The sequence below is a fragment of the Ornithorhynchus anatinus genome, chromosome 2 (genome assembly GCF_004115215.2).
Source record: "Ornithorhynchus anatinus isolate Pmale09 chromosome 2, mOrnAna1.pri.v4, whole genome shotgun sequence".
NCBI classification, from domain to species: Eukaryota; Metazoa; Chordata; class Mammalia; order Monotremata; family Ornithorhynchidae; genus Ornithorhynchus; species Ornithorhynchus anatinus.
Genome location: NC_041729.1, coordinates 47704900 through 47727215, shown reverse-complemented (window position 1 = coordinate 47727215; position 22316 = coordinate 47704900).

The window sequence follows — 22316 nt, the reverse complement described above, 5'->3', positions numbered from 1 at the left end:
ATTACTCCTCATCTTAATAATAATAATAACAATAATAATCTTATTATTAAAGAATACGATCGAATGAATGAATACAGCGGTCAACCACTGGAGAATTTGGAGCAGGACGAAGGCATGCACTGAACAGAAGCTGGATCCAAAAGGGTCAAGGAAGGAGTTCAGGCAGGAATGCTAGGAGAGAGATGAAGTGATAGTTGGGCAGTGTAGTTAATCTAATACTTTATCCCGACCCTTTCCAGATTCCACTACAGTGTTTAGTGCAGTGCTCGGCACATAGTAAGCACTTAACAAATACCATGATCTGGGAAATAAAAAATCTAATACCATAATTCTTTGATTTAGAGGAACTAATCATCGTAATAATAATAATTGTGGCATTTGGGCTTACTCTGTGCCAAGCACTGTATTAAGTGCCGGGGTAGACACATAATAATCAGGTCCCACACTGGGCTCCCAATCTACTTAGGAGGTCAAGTCAAATATAACAATTATCATCATTCCTGTTATTACTAAATGAGATACATAAGTACACAATAAGACAGCTGCACTCTAATATCCTTTCTTTTTGCTCTCTTCTGGAATGTTTGTTTAACCATCCAAGGGTCATTTAAAAGCTATCCATTCTATGGTTTATCTAGCTCGTAAAAATGATGGCATTTATTAAGTATATACTACGAGCCAAGCACTAGGCTAAACACTGGGATAGATACAAGATAACCATTCGGGACACCATGGAACAGTCTAAGAGGGAGGGAAAACAGGGGATTTAGCCCCATTTTACAGATGAGGGAACTGAGGCTCAGAGAAGTTAAGTGATCTGCCAAAGATCACACAGCAGGCATGTAATAATAAAAATAATAATAATTGCGGTGTTTGTCAAGTGCTACTTGCCAAGCACTGTTCAGTGGGGGTAGATGCAAGGTAATCAGGTCAGACACAGTCCCTGTCCCACATGGGGCTCTCAGTCTTAATCTTTATTTTCCAGATGAGGTAACTGAGGCCCAGAAAAGTGAAGTGACTTGTCCAAGGTCACACAGCAGACATGTGGCAGAGCTGGGATTAGTAGCCAGGTCTTCCGACTCCCGGGATCATACTCTTATAGCCCACGTCTCCTGATTCCCAAACCCACATTCTTTCCACTACGGCTCCTTCGCGTAGAGAGCTCAGACCATAGCAACTGTTACGGCGTTGTACTGCTAGATATCGCTCGGGAGATCCTAGCCGGAATCCCTCCGGACCAACTGCTGAAAAACATCACTGACTCCTCTTCCCTGGATAGCAGTGTGAATTCAGACCACACAGGGTGACAGAGTGGAAATAATTCTGAGATGCAGCAGAAACAGGAAAAGTATATGAGAAGCAGTGTGGCCTAGTGGATAGAGCAAGGGTCTGGGAGCCAGAAGGACCTGGGTTCTAATCCTGGCCTTCACCGCTTGTCTGCTGTGTGACCTTCTGCAAGTCACAACTTCGCTGTGTGTCTCAGTTACCTCAGTTGGAAATTGGGGATTAAGACTGTGAGCCCCATGTGGGACAGGGCCTGTGTCCAACATGATTACTTTGTATCTACCCCAGTGCCCAGAACAGTGCCTGGCACGTAGTAAGTGCTTAACAAATTCCATAAAAAAGGAGTAAGGAGCAGCACGATGATGACTACACACAACATTAATACGTCTTAAGGAAGTATTTAACTCCATCCGTAGATCCAGGTCCTAAAAATTGAGAAAATTTGGCTGCCCTGAAAAGATCATCATGATTTTGAGATTGTCAGACTCAGGACATTCACTCTGCCTGGTCCATTCTCCACTGCCGACTGAGTCTTGATTCTATTTATTGCCCTTGATTCTATTTATTGCCATTGTTCTTGTCTGTCCGTCTCCCCCGATTAGACTGTAAGCTCGTCAAAGGGCAGGGACTGTCTCTATCTGTTACGGATTTGTACATTCCAAGCGCTTAGTCCAGTGCTCTGCACACAGTAAGCGCTCAATAAATACTATTGAATAAATGAATGAATGAGTAAAGTAGCGTTAGGTCCTGTTCAAATTATTCTATTCAGCCAGTTTGGAAGGACCCAGTTGTTCATTTTAGAATCGGATTCCACTTCTTCAGGTAACTTTTTTCCCCCCTAGTTCATTGTCTCTTTCCTCATTTTACAGATGAGATAACTGAGACACAGAGAAGTGAAGTGACTCACCCAAGGTCACACAGCAGACAAGTGGCAGAGCCGGAATGAGATTCGACAACCTCCCCAACTCCCAGGCCCGTACTCTATCCACTACACCAAAGATTAAGCATAAATCAATCAGTGGTATTTATTGAGCACTTACTGTGAGCAGAGCACTGTACTAAGCACTTGGAAAACTACAATACTATAGAATTGGTAGACTTGGACCCTGCCCAAAAGAAGCTTGCCGTCCAGGCAGGGAGACAAACATTAAAATAAATCACAAAGAGAGGAAATGTCAGGGTATAAGATTCTGGACATAAGCGTTAGGCATAAAACGGCACACTGAAGGACAATTTGGGGTTTGCGTGATATGTCTGGGTCAAGATTCTAATCCCGCTCCGCCACCTGTCAGCTGTGTGACTTTGGGCAAGTCACTTAACCTCTCGGTGCCTCAGTTACCTCATCTGTAAAATGGGGATGAAGACTGTAAGCCTCACATGGGAAAACCTGATTACCCTGTATCTACCCCAGGGCTTAGAACAGTGTTCGGCACATAGTAAGCGCTTAACAAATACCAACAGGGCCTCACGTTGGGCCTCTTCAGCCCCACATACATCCATAAAGGAACTTCTCCAATGCTGGTGTCCTCTTCAAGTATTAAAGACAACTGGTGTCTGATTAGTTGCACACCTGAAGCACACCGAATCCTATTCCCTGAGTTTTCAAGAGGACAGCTGGCTAATAAAAAGACAAGAGGCAAATGTTCTCCAACCCCGCCAGACAAGACCACCAAATCAGTCACTTGGTGTAATACAAAGAGTCATTTTAATTGAGCACGGATGTCAGATCAATGCATCCTGCTAGGACGCTAATCTCTCTAGCTTTGCCCGGCGTTTACAGACAGCAGGAGACCATTATCCCGTTCTTCTGTTCTACAGTCCTGGAGTTACGGCCTCATCCTCCAAATACAATTGGGGAGAATGGATTCCACAGTTTAATCCGTTTACATTTACAGTTTAAGATGAGGAAGAATTAGAATGTGTTTCCGGGAGTTCTTTCCCGTTCCCAATCCTCGTTCATTTGGTTCCCGGAGCTATATTCAAAGGGGCCGGGGGAGGATTCTCCTATGACATTAAGCAATTGAGCATTACTCTATTAGAAAATTTAGAGAAAGAAAGGAAAAGCTTTGGATCTAATCAAGGAGCATTTAGAAAGAAAAACTCCAGGTCAAGGTTCATGAACGACTGGAGAAGGAAGTGTTTTCAAAAGGAACTATAAAGTCACGTTTCTACTCTGACACTCCTGACCACTGTGGGAGGGTTCTTGATGCCGGTGGCCCCTGTGTATTGCCCCGTAACTCAGTGGTAAACGTGGCCCTGAGACTCGGCCGGTAAACTGAGGCCCAAACAGGACAAGTGATTGGACCAAGACCACCGTATGAGTCAACGGCAGGGCTCGGCTTCCCAGCTCCTAATTGGAGCTCTCTTTCCCAGAACGAACTGTCACCCTTCGTCGACACTATATGTTTAATCGGTAGTTCGTTTTCAACGTGAATTTGAGGGTATTAGATACCACCCCCGCCAAAGTCATTTGTTCAAATCTGAGTTTTGAGGTCAGTGTCTCTAAAAGGACATTATTGGTAATGCTGTTTTGAAATTACAGATATCTTTTTAATCCACAAAAGGATTGGTGCCTGGATGCTAAATTTCAATGGGAGAAAATGTTTATGCCGTAACTGTGGTCGTGGGCAGGGCCCGGGAGCTCTCAGTCTACACTGTGAGTGTCTTGTAGGCGGGGAATGTGTCTGTCAACTTGTTTGTATTGTACTCTGCCAAACCTAAAGAGTACAATGCTGTGCACACAGTAACTGCTCAGTAAGTACCACTGACTGATTTAGGGCCGGTGATTCCTGCTTGGGACAGAGAGAGATGGACTCTTTGTCTCCTGATATCTCTTCCAGTCTACAGATGATTATATATAATTTTTAGTGGTATTTGTTAAGCACTTAATCAATAGATGGAATTTATTGAGAATTTCTTATGTGCAGAACACTTTACTAAGTGCTTGGGAGAGTACAATACAACACAATTAGCAAGTTCCCTTCCAATAAGCAGCGTGGCTCAGTGGAAAGAGCACGGGCTTGGGAGTCAGAGGTCATGGGTTCGAATCCCAGCTCTGCAACTTGTCAGCTGTGTGACCCTGGGCAAGTCACTCAACTTCTCTGTGTCTCAGTTACCTCATCTGTAAAATGGGGATTAAGACTGCGAGCCTCATGTGGGACAACCTGATTACCCTGTATACTCCAGCGCTTAGAACAGTGCTCTGCACATAGTAAGCGCTTAACAAATACCAACATAATAATAAGCTTACAGTCCTGAGGGGAGACGGATCCTGATACAAATAATGTATAGTATATAATTTAAAGATCTATACGGAAATGTCGTGGGGTTGAGGAGGGGGTGCAAATCAAATTCCCAAAGGTCACAGATCCAAGTGCATAGATGACCCAGAAGGGAGAGTGAGCTGGGGAAAAGAGGGCTTAGTTATCGAAGGCGTCTTAGAGGAGATGTGACCTTAACAGGGCTTTGAAGGTGGAGAAGGTGGTGGTCTGGCGAATGTGAAGGGGGAGAGAATTCCAGGCTAGGGGAAGGAGGATGTGGGAAAGGAGTCAGAGGCGAGATGGGGGGCACAGTGAGTAAGTTGGCACTAGAGGAGCGGAGTGTGTTGTACTGGCGATAGTAGGAGATCCGTGAGGTGCGGTAGGATGGAGCGAGCCGATCGAATGCTTTAAAGCCGACGGCAAGGAGCTTACTACCCTCTCGGGATCACACCTGAAGAGTTTCCAGTCCTTTACCCGTCTCGGCTATGGGAGGGAGAGTCAAGCAGAGGCCTACCCATTCTACTCCTAGCTTGGGCAGTGGCTAGCGAGTGGAAGGCCATCTGCTGCAAGTCAAAACTCACCTGTGCTGGGCATCAGCGGCACGGGAGAGAATCGAGGGCGGAGACTCAAGTTTACCTGCGGAAGCAGGCAATGGTAAACCACACCTGAATTTTTACCGAGAAAACTCTATGGATCCGCTACCAGAGTGACTGCAGATGGAGATGGGGCGTTCTGGGAGAGATGTGTCCATGGAGTCGCTATGGGTTGGAGGCGACTCGACGGCACAAGACAAGACAGAACAAGGAGCTTACTATGTGCCAGCCACTGTATAAAGTACTGGGGTAGAGGCAAGCTAATCAGGTTGGACACAGTCAGTGTCCCACTTGGGGCTCACAGACTTAGTCCCATTTTACAGATGAGGTAACTGATGCACAGAGAAGTTGAGCGGCTTGCCCAAAGTCACACAGCAGACAAGTGACAGAGTGGGGATTAGAATCTAGGTCTGTGCTCTTCCGACTAGGCCACGCTGCTTCCAACTTATAATTGTAAAATTGCATTTTTTCACCCAGATGGAAATCCCTCTAGGAAATATTGTAGGTAGTCCCTGACAGAAAGGGGTTCAAAAAAGAATGGCTAGTGAAAATTAAATTCTACTGCTTGTTTTGAAAATTACACTGCAACTGAAATAAAATTTTGCAAAGGATAAGTCAGTGAAGAAGGGCACTCAGAATAAAGAAGCTTTGCCTATTCTCTTACAGAAGGAGTGGCACATTCCCCAAAGAAAGATCTGAATTACTTGCCCCAGAGATAGTCTCCATATTCAGAACTATTTAATGACTTGGTGTACTTGGTCCTGATATGTAGTTGCCCTCACATAACTTCAAACCATCTGCTGTGTTAATCAAAATATTTTTCCTGGCCGTGTCTATTCTTCTCAGCATGTGTTATTTTATTGAGGAGTTCTGGGCCTAGGAGATGTGAGAGAGAGAGAGAGTGTGTGTACGTACGTACATATTTGTATTTTTATTAGGTAGGGAAATGGGAGGGGCAGGTTATAAACAAATTTTCATTTCAACAAGGAATGATGAATACACAATATCTGGGCTGATTATCAAAATATTTCACAGAATTAATAAGGAATCAAATTCATTTGAGGCATTTGGAAAGGGGAGGGGATTGGAAATACACTTTGCATTTAGGGCCCTTATGAGCAATTCAAACCCAAATTATGGGGTCAGACTCACTGCTTCAGGCAAGATTGTCACAAATCTAAGGATCCTGTCCTGCCACTCTAAATCCTCTGGCAGAATCCAGAAAGGGCCTGCTTTTGTCTGGGGTGATGGAAAAAAGTTTTTCCAAATTTTAAGTTGATTTAAATCCTAATGGACGATCCTTGCGGTAGAGAGCAGGAGATGACGGCTAAATAAGGATCCCAAAGAAAAAGTGTTGCATTCTTGATGAGAGAAGGAAATTTCAGATTTAGAGAGCAATTCCAACAGCTGCAGTGAGATGGCAATCTGGCAGCAGGAAGGAGGAGGAGGAGAAGGAGGAAAGGAGAGGCTGCTCAGCTTCCTCCCTGTTCTTCTCCTCTTCCTACTCTTCCTCTTCTCTGGCAGCACCACCTCCCCCAAAACAAGGAAATGACCAGGAATGACTAGTTGGGCCAGGACACCCATCCCTGGTTCCTCCATTGTTTCCTCCTGGATACTCATGTCCCAATGACAAGAGCACGGGCCTGGGACTCTGGAGGACCTGGGTTCTAATCCTGACACTGCCACTTGTCTGCTGTGTCACCTGGGGCAAGTCACGTCCCTTCTTGGTGCCTCAGTTAAATAAGTCAAGTTAGATATCTGCAAAATGGGGATTAAGACTGCGAGCCTCATGTGGGATGTGGAACGTGTCCAACCTGATTACCTTTTATCTACCCCAGTGCTGAGTACAGTGCCTGGCACATAGTAAGCGCTTAATAATAATAATAATAATGTTGGTATTTGTTAAGCGCTTACTATGTGCAGAACACTGTTCTAAGCGCTGGGGTAGACATAGGGGAATCAGGTTATCCCACGTGGGGCTACAGTCTTAATCCCCATTTTAATAATAATAATAATAATGTTGGTATTTGTTAAGCGCTTACTATGTGCCGAGCACTGTTCTAAGCGCTGGGGTAGACATAGGGGAATCAGGTTGTCCCACGTGGGGCTCACAGTCTTAATCCCCATTTTACAGATGAGGGAACTGAGGCGCCGAGAAGTGAAGTGACTTGCCCACAGTCACACAGCCGACAAATGGCAGAGCCGGGATTCGAACCCATGGCCTCTGACTCCAAAACCCGGGCTCTTTCCACTGAGCCACGCTGCTTCTCTAGCCACGCTGCTTCTTGCCTCCCCCACGCACCCAGCCCTTGTACTACAAGATGATTGAGAGAGAGAAGCCTGATTTTCAAAACTAGGTGACCAACCATGCACACAGAGAATATATTAACAACCACCAAAATTATTATTATTAGTGTCAGTAGGTAGAGGGTGTAAGAAAGGACAGTGGAGGATAGTGACAGCAGACAGAGGTTTCGTAAATAAATCTTCTCCCTCTTCCCTCCTCTTCTTCCCTCCCTTAACTACTTCTCTCCTCCTTTTCTTTTCTCCTTCCCCGTTTCCCCCTCCTCATTTTTTCAACCCCAGTCTCTGCTCCCTTTCTGTCTCCCTCTTTATCCTCCTCCTCTTTTGATCCCTTTCCCCTTACCACACTGGGTGACAGATTCTGACCGCCCGAGCCAACGGCGTCTACCTCACCGTGACCTAGCATGTGTCCCAGCACTGTTCTCGGAAGGGAGGAGGTGAGGAGTGAGAGTATCTGCTCCCCGCATCCCAACCTAAGGAACGGAGAAAGGAGCAAACCCAGTATGGGACGGTGGAGAAGAGGTCTCCCTAAACTGGAGGTGAAATGGTGTAGCGGGTAGAGCAAGGATCTGGGAGTCAGAAGGTCATGGGTTCTAATCCTGGCTCTGCCACTTGTCTGCCGTGTGATCTTGGCCAAAGCACTTCACTTCTCCGTGCCTCAGTTGCCTCATCTGTACAATGGGGATTGAGACTGTGACCCCCATGGGGGACAGGGGCTATGTCCAACATGATTTGCTTGTAGCAACTCCAGCGTTTAATACAGTGCTTGGCACATAGTAAGCACTTAACAAATATCATAGCTATTATTATTCCCCTGGCTGACTGTTGAAGTCACTTGGTGACTCTGGGCAAGTCACTTCACTTCTCTGTGCCTCAGTTCCCTCATCTGTAAAATGGGGATGAAGACTGTGAGCCCCAAGTGGGACAACCTGATTCCCCTGTGTCTACCCCAGCGCTTAGAACAGTGCTCTGCACATAGTAAGCGCTAAATAAATACCAACATTACAACATTACTTGGAGCCCCTCTCTCAGGATGATTCCGATTAGCCCCCCACCTTCTTCTCTCTGACGTGCACCATCGAATGCCCTGTGACTCAGGCAGCATTTCTTGCTCTGCTGACCCTCTGATCACCTGAGTGACCAGTTGGCAGTAGTTTTTTTGTTGTTGATCTTGATCTTTCAATTGTTAATGGCATTTCTTAAGCGCTTACTATGTGCCAGGCACCGTTATAAGCAATGGAGTAGATAGAAGCTAATCAGGTTGGACACGGTCCATGTCCCACACGAGGCTCACAGTCTTAGTTCCCATTTTACAGACGAGATAATCGAAGCACAGAGAAGTGAAATGACTTGCTCAAAGACACTCTGCCGACATGTTGCAGATCAGGATTAGAACCCAGGTCCTTCTGACTCCCAGGCCCAAGCTCTAACCACTAGACCACGCTGCTTCTCGACTCAGACCCCCTACCCATCAGCTGTGCGGTGGTCTGGCAGAGCCAAGAGTGCCTCTCTGGTGAACGAGCAACTGAGCCCCATGTGGGTCAGGGACTGTATCCAATCTGATTATCTTATATCTACCCCAGTGCTTAGTACAGTGCCTGGCATATAGTAAGCACTTAAATAAAAAAACAAAAAAACTGTCCCTTCCCCAGTAAGCTACCTTACTTCTCAGGGCCACAGATGGCAAGGTCTCCATCACAGAAGATGCAAAGTCAGTGTTAAAAAGAGCTTGCAAACTTTAAAATGATTCAAAGCCTAATGCGTGATCTTAGCAATTGAGAGGAAGGGGTGATGACTAAATAAGAATCCCAAAGTGTGGCCTTCTTGAAGAGAAGAGGAAATTTCAAAATCAGGGTAGTAACTCCTACTTTGTTCAAAAAGATGAAGAAGGCTTGTGCTCGATATGTAAAAAAGACTGCAGCTGTCCTTAAAGAGTGTATCATTTTGAGATGAACCACAGCTCTTACCATGCATGTACTGGGTATCAGTGAAAGCAAAAGTGTCAACAGAATGTGAAGAATTTGCAAATCAGCAATCTGTTTCCAAGAAAGTTGTCCAAGCAAATGAACTTGTTTTGCAAACTAGTTAGAACTTGGCTCTTGAAATGGCCAAGAGGAGCAAACCATTTAATAACGGTGGGATTCTTAAAGCCTGCATCGAGAAAGCAGTTCATGTCTCGTCATTAAATTTGGCAGATCAAAATGGGGAGAGTCACATTAAGGACTTATTTTGGCACCGCTGGTTAGTCATAAATCTCAAATGTAAACTCATAGTGTATAAAATTATTTGAAGTAATAATGGATCCCAATACGTTTTGTAGAAGTACAATTGACCTAACATCATCGTTTACAACAATTCACTGCCAAAAAGAAGGGCCAACTGAAAAGAGACTCGTTAGGGAGTCAATGTAGAAGCACGACATTACTCACTGCTGAGTTTTTATACATGAATTTAATTATGAGGCCAGTGCCCTACCTAGGAAGAAGCTCTTTTCGATGGCAACTTTAGAAACCTGTACTTTTAGTGTATAAACAAAGTGTATAGTCCTAAGTCCTAAGTTCTTCTCTCCTGCACTGCTGGATTTAAAAAGAAAGTAATAGTAATGTTCATTATGGTATCTGTTAAGTGCTATGTGCCAAGCACTGTATTAAGTACTGGGGTAGATACAAGATAATAAGGTCCCAAATGGGACTCACAGTCTAAGTAGGAGGGTGAACAGGTATTTACTCCATTTTACAGATGAGGAGACTGAGGCACAGAGAAATTAAGTGACTTACCTAAGGGCACACAGCAGATAAGGGTGGAGCTGGGATTAGAACCCAGGTCCTCTGCTCTTCTCAGTTACCTCAACTGGAAAATGGGGATTAACTGTGAGCCTCATGATGGGACAACCTGATTACCCTGTATCTACCCCGGCGCTTAGAACAGTGCTCTGCACATAGTAAGCGCTTAACAAATACCAACATTATTATTATTCTCACTAAGCCACGCTGCTTCTCCCAGGAATAATAGTTGGGGTACGTGTTAAGCGCTTACTATGTGCCAGGCACTGTACTAAGTGCTGGGGTGGATATAAGCGAATCGGGTTGGACACTGTCCCTGTGCCACGGGGGGGCTCACCGTCTCAATCCCCATTTTACAGATGAGGGAACTGAGGTCCAGCAAAGTGAAGTGACTTGCCCAAGGTCACACAGCAGGCATGTGGCAGTGCCGGGGTCAGAACCCAAGTCCTTCTGACGCCCAGGCCCGAGCTCTATCCATTAAGCCATGCTGTTTTTTATGTGGAGTCAAACTGGGGCTGCAGACCAGAATATGGGAGCATCAGTGGCTTCGCCTTCACAGGTAGGAGCTCATGGAGGAAAGGCTTCTTCAATTGCTCCTGGCAGCTGGAGCCCCAGTGCCCCCAAAATACCAATCAACCACTCTACCGAATCCATTCTTGAAACGAATCTGCAGCCTCCGCCAGCAATGGAGAAGAAAATCATTCACTGAACCTAGAAGACGTGAGTTTTCCTAATTCATTCATTCATTCAATAGCATTTATTGGGCTCTTACTGTGTGCAGAGCACTGTACTGAACGCTTTGCGAGTACCACAACAGACACATTCCCTGTCCATACGAGCTCTGTCTAATTGTTCTACTGGAGCTGATTGACATGATTAACTTATAGCTTCCCCAGTTCTTCGAACAGTGCTTGACACAGAGTAAGTCATTAAACACCAAAAAACAAAAAAGGAACATTTCCAGTTCCCTTTCTTGTTACCCCCCAAGAGGGGTGAAGGGTTAGATAGAGCACCCTTTAAACACTTTGATACTCACCCCACCCTCAAAGCACTTATGTCTATATCTTTATATTCTGCTGCTTCCCCTATCTGTAATTTATTTGAATGTCTGGTTCCCCTGTAGCCTGTAAGCTCTCTGTGGGGAATTTCTTGCCTCCACCAACTTTACTGTTTTGTGCTTTTCCCCATTCATAGTACAGCAATTGCATACCATAAGCACATAATACCACTGATTGGTTGATAGCTTGTATTATACTTTCCCAAATGCTTAGTACAGTACTCTGTACACAGTAAGCACACAGTAAATACCACTGATGGGTTGAGAAGCAGCGTGGCCTAATGGATAGAGCACAGGCCTGGGAGTCAGAAGGTCCTGGGTTCTAATCCAGGCTCTGCCCCTCGTCTGCTGTGTCACTTTGGGCAAGTGACTTCATTTCTCTGTGCCTCAGTTGCCTCACCTATAAAATGGGAATTAAGACTGTGAGCCCTCTGCAGGACAGGGACTGTGTCCAACTTGATTACCCTGAACCAACTCTAGCACTTAGAACAATATTTGGCAAATAGTAAATGCTTAACCAATACCATGAAAAATATAGAACCTTAGTCTCCTTCACATTTACAAGTGGGAAAAGTGAGAAATACCTCAAGATCCATCATGTAGCCCCGACTCGTACATTAAAACCTAGGTAGTTTGTGAAGGGTACCATTATGATTGTAACTACGAAGGTAAATAAAGTCTTATGTCTTGAGAGACCTTTGGTAAATCAAAGTAGAAGAATCATTTCTGCAGTAGAGGCAGAGTTCATACAACAACACAAAATGGTTCCAGTGAGAAAGTCACTGAAATCTAATTGCCTTCCCACAAAGGGCTTCATTAAATTCTCTAAATTACTGAAAGCCTATTGCAAAAAAGGGAAAAAAAAAGTAATTTCCTTTTAATTGTTGATGTCATTTGGAGGAAATTAAATTGCAATTAAGTTTAGTTTACTTATGAGCACAGTGAGTATGAAAATGTGTGGGAAGGGAATGCAACTATTTAACTCTAGAAAGACTTCTCTTCCCGAAATGCTCTAGAAGAGACACGCACCTTCCCCTCTGCTGGAAAACGCAGGGGGCTGGAGGGGTGGAGGGACTGGGGAGGAAGTTTCATTTCAGTTGAGGTCGTCAGCCCCAGTGGATCTTGGCTGTGTCTAGGTGGAACCTAGAGAAATTGTTTTTACCTTGGCAACCTACCTCCTGGCCAGCCTGGACACAGGCAAGGCAGCACTCGCTTTGATTTTCAACTCTCGGTTATTTAGGGAAATAGGGATCCATAACCATGAACCACAGGTAATTGACAGACTTTGCAAAACAGGCAAGATTTCACTGATGCTTAGAAAAATAACCCGTGGAAAAAAAACATTTTTAGAACTACATAATCTCCTAGGGAGCAACCCAATTATGGGGCAGAAGAAATAACACCAAAAGTGCCCACTTAATAGGAGGTTTTGAGAGTGATCAGCTCCAGCCTGGTTTGAATTGGACTCCTCCTAGCCTCATTTATCGCCAGGTCTCCGGCAAGACAAGGCCCTCTAACAGTTCCCTCCATTAAATCAAATGTATTGAACACTTACTGTGTGCAGGGCGTTGCACTAAGCGCTTGAGAGAGCAGAGTATAACAGAGCCCTGCTCACAAGGTGCTTACAGTCTAGAGGGAGGTAATTGTATTTGTTAATCGCTTACAATCTGCCAAGCACTGTACTAAACTCTGGGGTCGTTCCAAGATAATCAGGTCTCACATGGAGGTCACAGTCTAAGTAGGAGGGAGAACGGGTATTGAATCCCCATTTTGCCAATGAGGAACTGAAGCACAGAGAAGTTAAATGACTTGCCCAAGGTCACACAGCGGGGATGTGGTGGAGCCAGGATTAGAACCCAGGTTCTCTGACTCGCAGGCCCATGTTCTTTCCATTAGGCCAGGCTATTTCTTGCTCCATCTTATTTTCTGTTCTCTTCACCTGCTACTCACAATCTAGCTTTCTTTGCTCCTCTCAAGGTGACCCCCCTCTAAACTCTCCCATTTCCATCCTTTCATTCACACTGTTCCTCCTCCTTGAAGAACTTTTCCAAATATCCAATGCCCAGTCGCACCCTATGCCCCTGTAAATAATTCTTCACCTAGGGCTGGAAAATTTTGGTTCCTGATTGCATAATAATAATAATAATAACAATAATAATGTCATCTGTTAAACACTTACTAAGACACTGTACTAAGGCCTGGAATGGTTACAAGCAAATCAGGACGGACACATTTCCCATCCCATGTGGGACTCATGGTCTCAATCCCCATTTTACAGATGAGGGAACTGAGGCCCAGAGAAGTGAAGTGACTTGTCCAAGGCCACCCAGCAGACAAGTGGCAGAGTTGGGATTAGAACCCACGCCCTTCCATCTCCCAGGCCCATGCTCTAACCACTGAGCCATGCTGCTTCTCTTGAAATGCACATCTGAATGCAGTTTGCTTAGCAAGATGCAGGCATTACTGTGTTCAGGATTCGGGATGTCTGTGAGAATGAAACTCCGGGAGGATGAGACTAGACTGATTGTCTGTGTCCCCCTCTCGTCTATAACCTCCTTATGGGCAGAGATGAATTCTGCCTATCTGACAATACTGTACTCTCCCAAGTGCTTAGTACCGTAAGCCCGTCAAAGGGCGGGGACTGTCTCTATCTGTTACCGATTTGTACATTCCAAGCGCTTAGTACAGTGCTCTGCACATAGTAAGCGCTCAATAAATACTATTGAATGAATGAAGTGCTCTGCACACAGGAAGCCCTCAATACCGTAACGTTGATTGAGTTAGGCCTCTTCGCGCTGGAAATAGCAGTGGGGACTTGACACTTACTCATCCCAATCGATCAATCCCAACCTCTTAGATCCCTGAGGGATGAGGACTTCGATTTGATTAGCTAGTCTTCACCTGCGTGGTCAATACAGAGCTTGGCACATAACAGGCACTTAATACCGAAACGAGGTGGCCTGCTCTTTTATATACTTAAGAACGAGGATGTAATTGTCCCAGTCAACCAGCAGATGGTTCAATATCTCTGCAGATTAATATTTGGAAATTTCAAACCCACATCCGAGCCGTGAATTAAGTTTTCCTCAAGGGTCTAGAAAACCTGCAGGATATCCTAATCTGGTATTTGGTAACTCCAGGAGGTGGCAGGAGAGAAGAAAAAAGTCAGTATTATCATTTTTGATAATAAAAGGACCGTATATGCATGGAATCTAAAAGTCCTAGAGCTGGAGGAGATCGGCAGCGAGGTCACTGGTCTGTCTGCCCCCTCTTTCCAAACAAAATAATAAACACTTGCTGATATCTGGAGCTGTGAACCCCTGCCATATTGAAGGCACATCTCCAGGAGGCCTTCCCTTCCCTTTTCTCCCATTCTCCTAAGCGGCGTGGCTAAGAGAAGCAGTGTGGCTCAGTGGAAGGAGCCTGGGCTTGGGAGTCAGAGGTCGTGGGTTCGAATGCCGGCTCTGCCACTTGGCCGCTTTGGGGCTGTGGGCAAGTCACTTAACTTCTCTAGGCCTCAGTTCCCTCATCTGTAAAATGGCGATTAAGACTGTGAGCCTCTCGTGGGTCAACCTGATAATCTCTATCTACCCCAGCGCTTAGAACAGTGCTCTGCACACAGTAAGCGCTCAACAAATACCAACATTATTATTATTATCCCCCTGACTTGTTCCCTTCGTTCTTCCCCACCTAGCCCTGCACAATTTAGTACATATTTGTAATTTATTTATATTAATGTTTGTCTCCTCCCCCATCACACTGTAAGCTCACTGTGGGTAGGGAATGTGTCTATTGTTGCATTGTACTCTCAAATGCTTAGTACAGTGCTTTGCACACAGTAAGCACTTGATAAATCCAACTGAATCCACATCATCCCCTTTAGTCATCTTTGATTCCTCTCCTTTTTCCTCTACATCAAATCCACCTGATCATTCTCTTTTACAGTAATGTGATATAATCCTGTTGTACCCACTCCAGTGCTTGGCATGTATTTGTTAAGCCCTACTATGTGCCAAGCACTGTTCTAAACCCTGGGGTAGAGACAAATTAATCAGATTAGAGATAATCCCTGTCCCACATGGGACTCACAGTCTAAATAAGAAGTATTAGGATTTAATCCCCATTTCACAGATGAGGTAACTGAGATAAAGATAAGTTAGCCATGCTGGTGGCTTTGCTTGTCTTATGCTTTTGAGTCGTCTCTGATCAATAGCAACTCCTTGAACCCCTCTCCCCCAGAAAGCCCCACTTCCATCTGCAGTCGTTCCGGTAGTGTATCCATAGAGTTTTCCTGGTAAAGATATGGAAGTGGTTCACCCTTGCCTTCTTCCATGTAGCACAGGTGAGTTTTGACTTGTAGCAGATTCCCTTCCAGTGGATAGCCGCTGCCCAAGCTAGGAATAGAAAGGCTATACCCAGGTGAGATTATGAGAGGGGGGCTTTGCTAGTAAGCACTTCAGTACCACTATAATTAATCAATCAGTGAAGGAAGTGGGAGTTTCTGATAGGAGGGAGGGAGAGAGGAAAGGGTCCACAGGGGAGAGAGATGAGATCAAAGCACAGTAAGGAAATTGGTGTTCGAGGAGTTATTGTGCCAGCTGAGTTGGGGTAGAAGAGGTATGAAGATAGGTGTGTGTATATATATATATACATATATATATATATACATACACCTATACATACACACTGAGAACAGAATGAGACTTGACTCAATAAAGAATCACAGAGTCCTTGGGCTGAAAGGGTGCTCTAGAGCTAACCTAAACCAGATTCCTGCTTTACATAAATGCCACAGCTCTTTCCCACTTCCAAAGTAATAAATAGACCCAAAGTTTCCCAACATAAGCCCCACCCTCTTCCTAACCTCTGTTCTCCTTTCAGTTTCTCAATTTTGCTCATAACACACTCAGCTTTTTTTCAAAATTGTATTTGTCAAACACTTACTATGTGCCAAGCACTGTACTAAGTCATGGGGTAGATTTATTCATTCATTCATTCAATAGTATTTATTGAGCGCTCACTATGTGCAGAGCACTGTACTAAGCGCTTGGGATGAACAAGTTGGCAACAGATAGAGACAGTCCCTGCCCTTTGACGGGCTTACAGTCTAATTGGGGGAGACGGACAGACAAGAACAATGGCAATGAATCAAGGGGAAGAACATCTCGAAAAACAATGGCAACTAAATAGAATCGAGGCGATGTACAATTCATTAACAAAATAAATAGGGTAACGAAAATATATACAGTCGAGCGGACGAGTACAGTGCTGTGGGGATGGGAAGGGAGAGGTGGAGGAGCAGAGGGAAAAGGGGAAAATGAGGCTTTGGCTGCGGAGAGGTAAAGGGGGGATGGCAGAGGGAGTAGAGGGGGAAGAGGAGCTCAGTCTGGGAAGGCCTCTTGGAGGAGGTGAGTTTTAAGTAGGGTTTTGAAGAGGGAAAGAGAATCAGTTTGGCGGAGGTGAGGAGGGAGGGCGTTCCGGGACCGCGGGAGGACGTGACCCGGGGGTCGACGGCGGGATGGGCGAGACCGAGGGACGGCGAGGAGGTGGGCGGCGGAGGAGCGGAGCGTGCGGGGTGGGTGGTAGAAAGAGAGAAGGGAGGAGAGGTAGGAAGGGGCAAGGTAGATACAAGGTAAACATGGTAGACCCAGTCCCTATCCCATATGGGGCTCACAGTCCTATGCTATTGATGTTGGCTTACTTGTTTTGATGTCTGTCTCCCCCCTTCTAGACTGTAGGCTCCTTGTTGGGTAGGGATTGTCTCCATTTGTACTAAGTGCTTACTACAGTGCTCTGAACACAGTAAGTGCTCAATATATACAAGTGAAAAAATGAGCCCTCATTTTACAGATGAAGAACCTGAGGCACAGAGAAGTTAAGTGACTTACCCCAAGTGACACAGCAGACAAGTGGGAACGTCAGAATTAGAACCCAGGTCAGTCTGCTATCCAGTCCCTTGTTCTATTAATTAATTAATTAATTAATTAATATTGGTATTTGTTAAGCGCTTACTAGGTGCCGAGCACTGTTCTAAGCACTGGGGTAGACACAGGGGAATCAGGTCGTCCCACGTGAGGCTCACAGTCTTCATCCCCATTTTGCAGATGAGGTCACTGAGGCCCAGAGAAGTGAAGTGACTCGCCCACAGTCACACAGCTGACAAGTGGCAGAGCCGGGATTCGAACCCATGACCTCTGACTCCAAAGCCCGTGCTCTTTCCACTGAGCCACGCTGCTTCTCTGGATTAGAACCCAGGGCCTTCTGACTCCCAGCCCCGGGCGCTCTCCACTATACTATGCTGCTTCCCAAGATTTGGTAGACGTGTGGTTTGCCCATAAGGAGTCGGGATTAGAACCCAGGGCCTTCTGACTTTCAGGCCCAGTTCCAGCCGCTAGGCCGCGTTCCTTCTCCGAGGGTCGGAGGAACTTGCGGAGCGGACCACCAAATTCCAGGTTCCAGAGCTCGGCGACAGGAAAGAGAAAGGAAAACGAAGGTGGTGAGAGGGGGAAAGAAAGCCGAGAGGAGGAGGAGGAGGAGGAAACTGCAGCAAAGGAGAGTTAAAAGTTAAAAGGAGAGTTAAAAGTCAAAAGAATTTACATATGCGTCGATTCTGGAATGAAAGATCGCGGGCGTTCGTCGGGCCGTCGTAGGCCAGATGGCAACATGAGAAGGAAGACGCTACAGTGAACTGATCAGTGTTCATCCAGAGGAAGAAAAAGCCCAGTCAAAATGGAAGTCATTTAATCTTTCTCGAGAGCCTTTACAAAATATAGGCACTTGGGCCCTCCTCAAGGGAAACAGTTTGCTGACTTAAATCCCCTTAGGCACATTGCCTGACTGTTCTGGTCTTTATTCCCTGTGCAGATTTATCACAGAATTTCCCTATTTCACCACAAAAGCAGCTGCTAGTCAGTGGTAGATAACACAAGAGGATTATACACTTCTACTTTGGAAATATTTTGGCATGAAAAGCAGCCTTCGATTATTCCTTATATGTAACCAGGCACCACTTACCTGATTTTCTACCAAATAAAACAGGAGAGAGGCAGACTGCACCTGTAAAAACTACCCAGCTCTAGACTAGGGAGGAGGGTTATGAGAAGAAACAGTGGAAACACTGATATGATTAGTTAGGGTCTTGAAAAAGAAAGACTTCTAAGTCATTTATCTGAGCAGCTTAACCTCCACAGAGCTGTTCTGCTCTAACTTAAGTTTATGTTGCAGCCAAGTGTTGACTCACAATTTCTCCCACTCAGCCCTTCTCAGCAAATAATTTCTTTCTCCTCATCAGTAAATTACCATTTACCATCTCTTCCCTATCAAAATCAACAGGAGGCCAAAATGCTGATTTCAGCCCAGCAGGTGGTGATGAGAAACTGGGAGGGGATAGAAAAGATCTCTGTTTTGAGAAAGGCAGTAGCTGTTCTCCACAGTCTCCTCTACATAAAACACAAGCTCAAGACGGATAACTATCAGGCAGTGACTCTATTTAATCAATCAGTGGCTCAATAAATGAACTGCATTAAGCACTTGAAAAGTACAGTATGACAGAGTTCAATCAATTTTATTTTTTGAGTGCTTACTGTGTGACGGGCACTGTACTAAGCGATTGTATGAGTATCATACAATATAACAGACACATTCCCTGTCTATAATGAGTTTACAGTCTAGAAGTGGAGACAGACAATTAATATCAATAAATAAATTATGGATATGTACATAAGTGCTGTGAGGCTGGGGGTGGAGTGGGTGGTGAATAAAGGGGGCAAGTCAGGTATTCTCTTGATAGATCCGCTCCCTGCCCACCAGCAGTTTACAGTCTAGAGGGGGAAAGAGACATTAAAATATATTATAGAAGCACCATGGCCTAGTGGATTGAGCATGGGCTTCGGGTCACAAGGTCCCGGGTTCTAATCCCAGCCCTGCCACATGTCTGCTTTGTGGTCTTAGGCAAGTCACGTCACTTCTCTGTTCCCCTGTTCCCTCATCTGTAAAATGCGGATTGAGACTGTGAGCCCCATGTGGGACAGGGACTGTGTCCAACCTGATTAACTTGTATCTACTCCAGCACTTAGTACAGTGCTTGGCTTAGTAAATGCTTAACAAGTCCATCGTCATTATTATTATTATTATCAGTGATGAGGGGCTAAAATATCAAGTGCTTAAAGGGTACAGAACCAAGTGTACAGGTGATGAAGAAGGGAGGAGAGTTGGGGAAATGAGGGTCTCTTGGAGGAGATGGGATTTTCATAAGACTTTGAAAGAGGGGAAAGTGAAGATCTGTCACGTATGAAGGAGGAGGGAGTTCCAGAGCAGTAGGAGAATGTGAATAAAGGTCAGTGGCGAGATAGGCAGGATTGAGATTCAGTGAGTAAATTGACGTTGGAGGAGCCAACTGGGCGACTGAGTAGAAGTAGGAAATCAGCGAGGTTAGAGAGGAGCAAGTGAACTGATCAGGTGCTTTAAAACCGATCGTAAGGAGTTCCTCTTGTTGCAGAGATGGATCGGAAACCACTGGAGGTTTTTGAGGAATGGGGAGATGTGAACTGAACAGTTAAGTCCAATAGGGTGTGACTGAGTCTCTGCCACTCCCTCTAAACCGTGGCATTAATTCCCTTCCGTCACCCTTAGTTAAAACTCCTCTTCTTTCACCCTCTCTGGTTGTTCTGCTCCAACTCAGCCATATGCCTTCTGCCCAGTAATAATGATAATAATAGAACTGCAGTTCACCTCCACCTAATAAAATCAATTCTCAGTTTATCAGCAGTGGCTTAGCAAGTTTATGGTTGAGTCAGAACTTTTGGTTTCCCCTCTGGATCCCAATTTCATGATTTTTTTTCACTGCTCCTGAACAGGGGAAGGAAGAGCTTGCAAAGCTCAAACCAATCAAATACTGCTACTTGTTAGCAACTCTTATAAGGGTCTGGTTGGGAGGAAGATGTGTTATGGTATTTGTTAAGTGCTTACTACATCCCAGGCACTGTATTGAGTGGTAGAGTAGATACAAAATAATCAGATTGGATACTGTCCATATCCCATGTGGAGCTCACAGTCTTAATTCCCATTTTCATTCAATCATATGTATTAAGTGCTTACTGTATGCAGACGACTGTATTACGTGTTTTTGCAGATCAGGTAACCAAAGCACAGAGAGGTGAAGTGACTTGCCCAAGGTCACACAGCATGGAGCTCACAATGTAAGTAGGAGAAAGAGGGGATATTTAATCCCCAGTTTACAGATGGGGAGATTGAGACCCAGAGGGGCCTGGGAGGCGAGGAGACATCTTTCACCGTCCCCCCTCCTCCCCCTCACAACAAAACTAGTCAATCAATCAGTCACATTTATTGAGCATTTACCGTGTGCAGATGACTGTACGAAGCGCTTGGGAGCATAAATTACAACAGAGTGAGCAGATCCATATAGTGCCCACAATAAACTTGATCTAGAGGGAATTACAGTCTAGAGGGGAGTGTTCCACTAAACTGAATTATCAAGATCATTTGCCTTAGACAAGGCCCCATGCTATCTAATGACAAATGTGTTATCGTTAGCACTTGCTATGGGTTTCATCTTGAATTTCAGTTTCAGATTCAGTAAACTTTCCTAGCTGAAGCCCAAAGTTTGTCACATGTCTTCATCCCAAAGACATACGAGCTGTAATTTCCACTTGACTGCATGTCCTTTGTAAATCCCCTTCTCTGAGGCTGGCTTCTCCCAGCCCGGGAGGGACTCCATCACTCAAAATGAAGATGAAGAAGGGAGACACCGCTGACAGTTTTAAGTCCTAGGCAGCATTTCATTGCATGGCATTCAATCAGGGGGCTTATTAGGAAGCAAAAAGGGGAGAGACCCCATGCTCCGAGGTCAGCTATTGGCCAATTTCCCAGGCCTGATTGACCTCTGAACTCAATTTGGGGAGGTTTAGGCCAGAGTGCCTCACTGTCATAGGCTGACTCAAGCAATGACTTATTCGCAGTTCAAGGGACTTCAAAGGTAAATGAGACCCTAAGCCATTGAGATCAATCATATTTTTATTTATTGAGCACATACTGTGTGCAGAGCACTGTACTAAGCACTTGGGAGAGTACAATATAGCATAGTTTGTAGGCGCGTTCCCTGCCCACAGTGAGCTTACGGTCTAGAGGGGATAAAAGGGGAGATGATAAAAGTACAGATAGGATTAAAGTTCAAGTGCTCTAAATTCCCAAAACGGAGGGCTCAGGGTTTCCCCCTTCCTTACCGGGATTGACCGAGAGTGGGAAAGTGCCAATGAATCCCTCATTCTAGAGGAACTGCACAAACCCTGTTGCCTTAGTAGCAGGAGTGATGGCATTTATTATGATTATCACAAATTATGGCATTTATTAAGCACTTACTATGTGCCAGGCACTGTACTAAGTGCTGGGGAGATACAAAGTAATTGGATTGGACACAGTCCCTGTACCACACTGGACTCACAATCTTAATCCCTATTTTTCAGATGAGGTAACTGAAGCACAGAGAAGCAAAGTGACTTGCCTAGGTCACAAAGCAGACTCATGGCGGAGCTCAGATTAGAACCCAGGTCCTTCTGACTCACAGGCCCATGCTTTCCACCAGATCATTTGCTTACATGTTCCGGGCAGTTCTGGGGAAAAAAATACACAGGTGAAAATTAGACACAGTCTCTGACCATCAAGGAGCTCACAATCTTAGACAATCTTAGAACAGGAATTAGAACCCAGGTCCTCTAACTTCCAGGCCCGTGCTCTTTCCATTAGACCATGCTGTTTCCCAAACCCACAACTGTGTCTTGAAATATACATTTTTGTAGACCAGGAAAGTTATTTATTTATTATTATTTATTAAGCAAAATGCGTCCCCGTAGAGTAAATAAAACAATCATTTCAATGAGGCTCTTTCCTGATCAACGAATAATATGATTTATTGAAGCCAACCCCAAACATGCAACGAGGCCGAGAGATAAAATAATAATGATGAGAAGCAGCATAGCCTTGTGGATAGAGCCCGGGCCTGGGAGTCAGAAGGACCTAG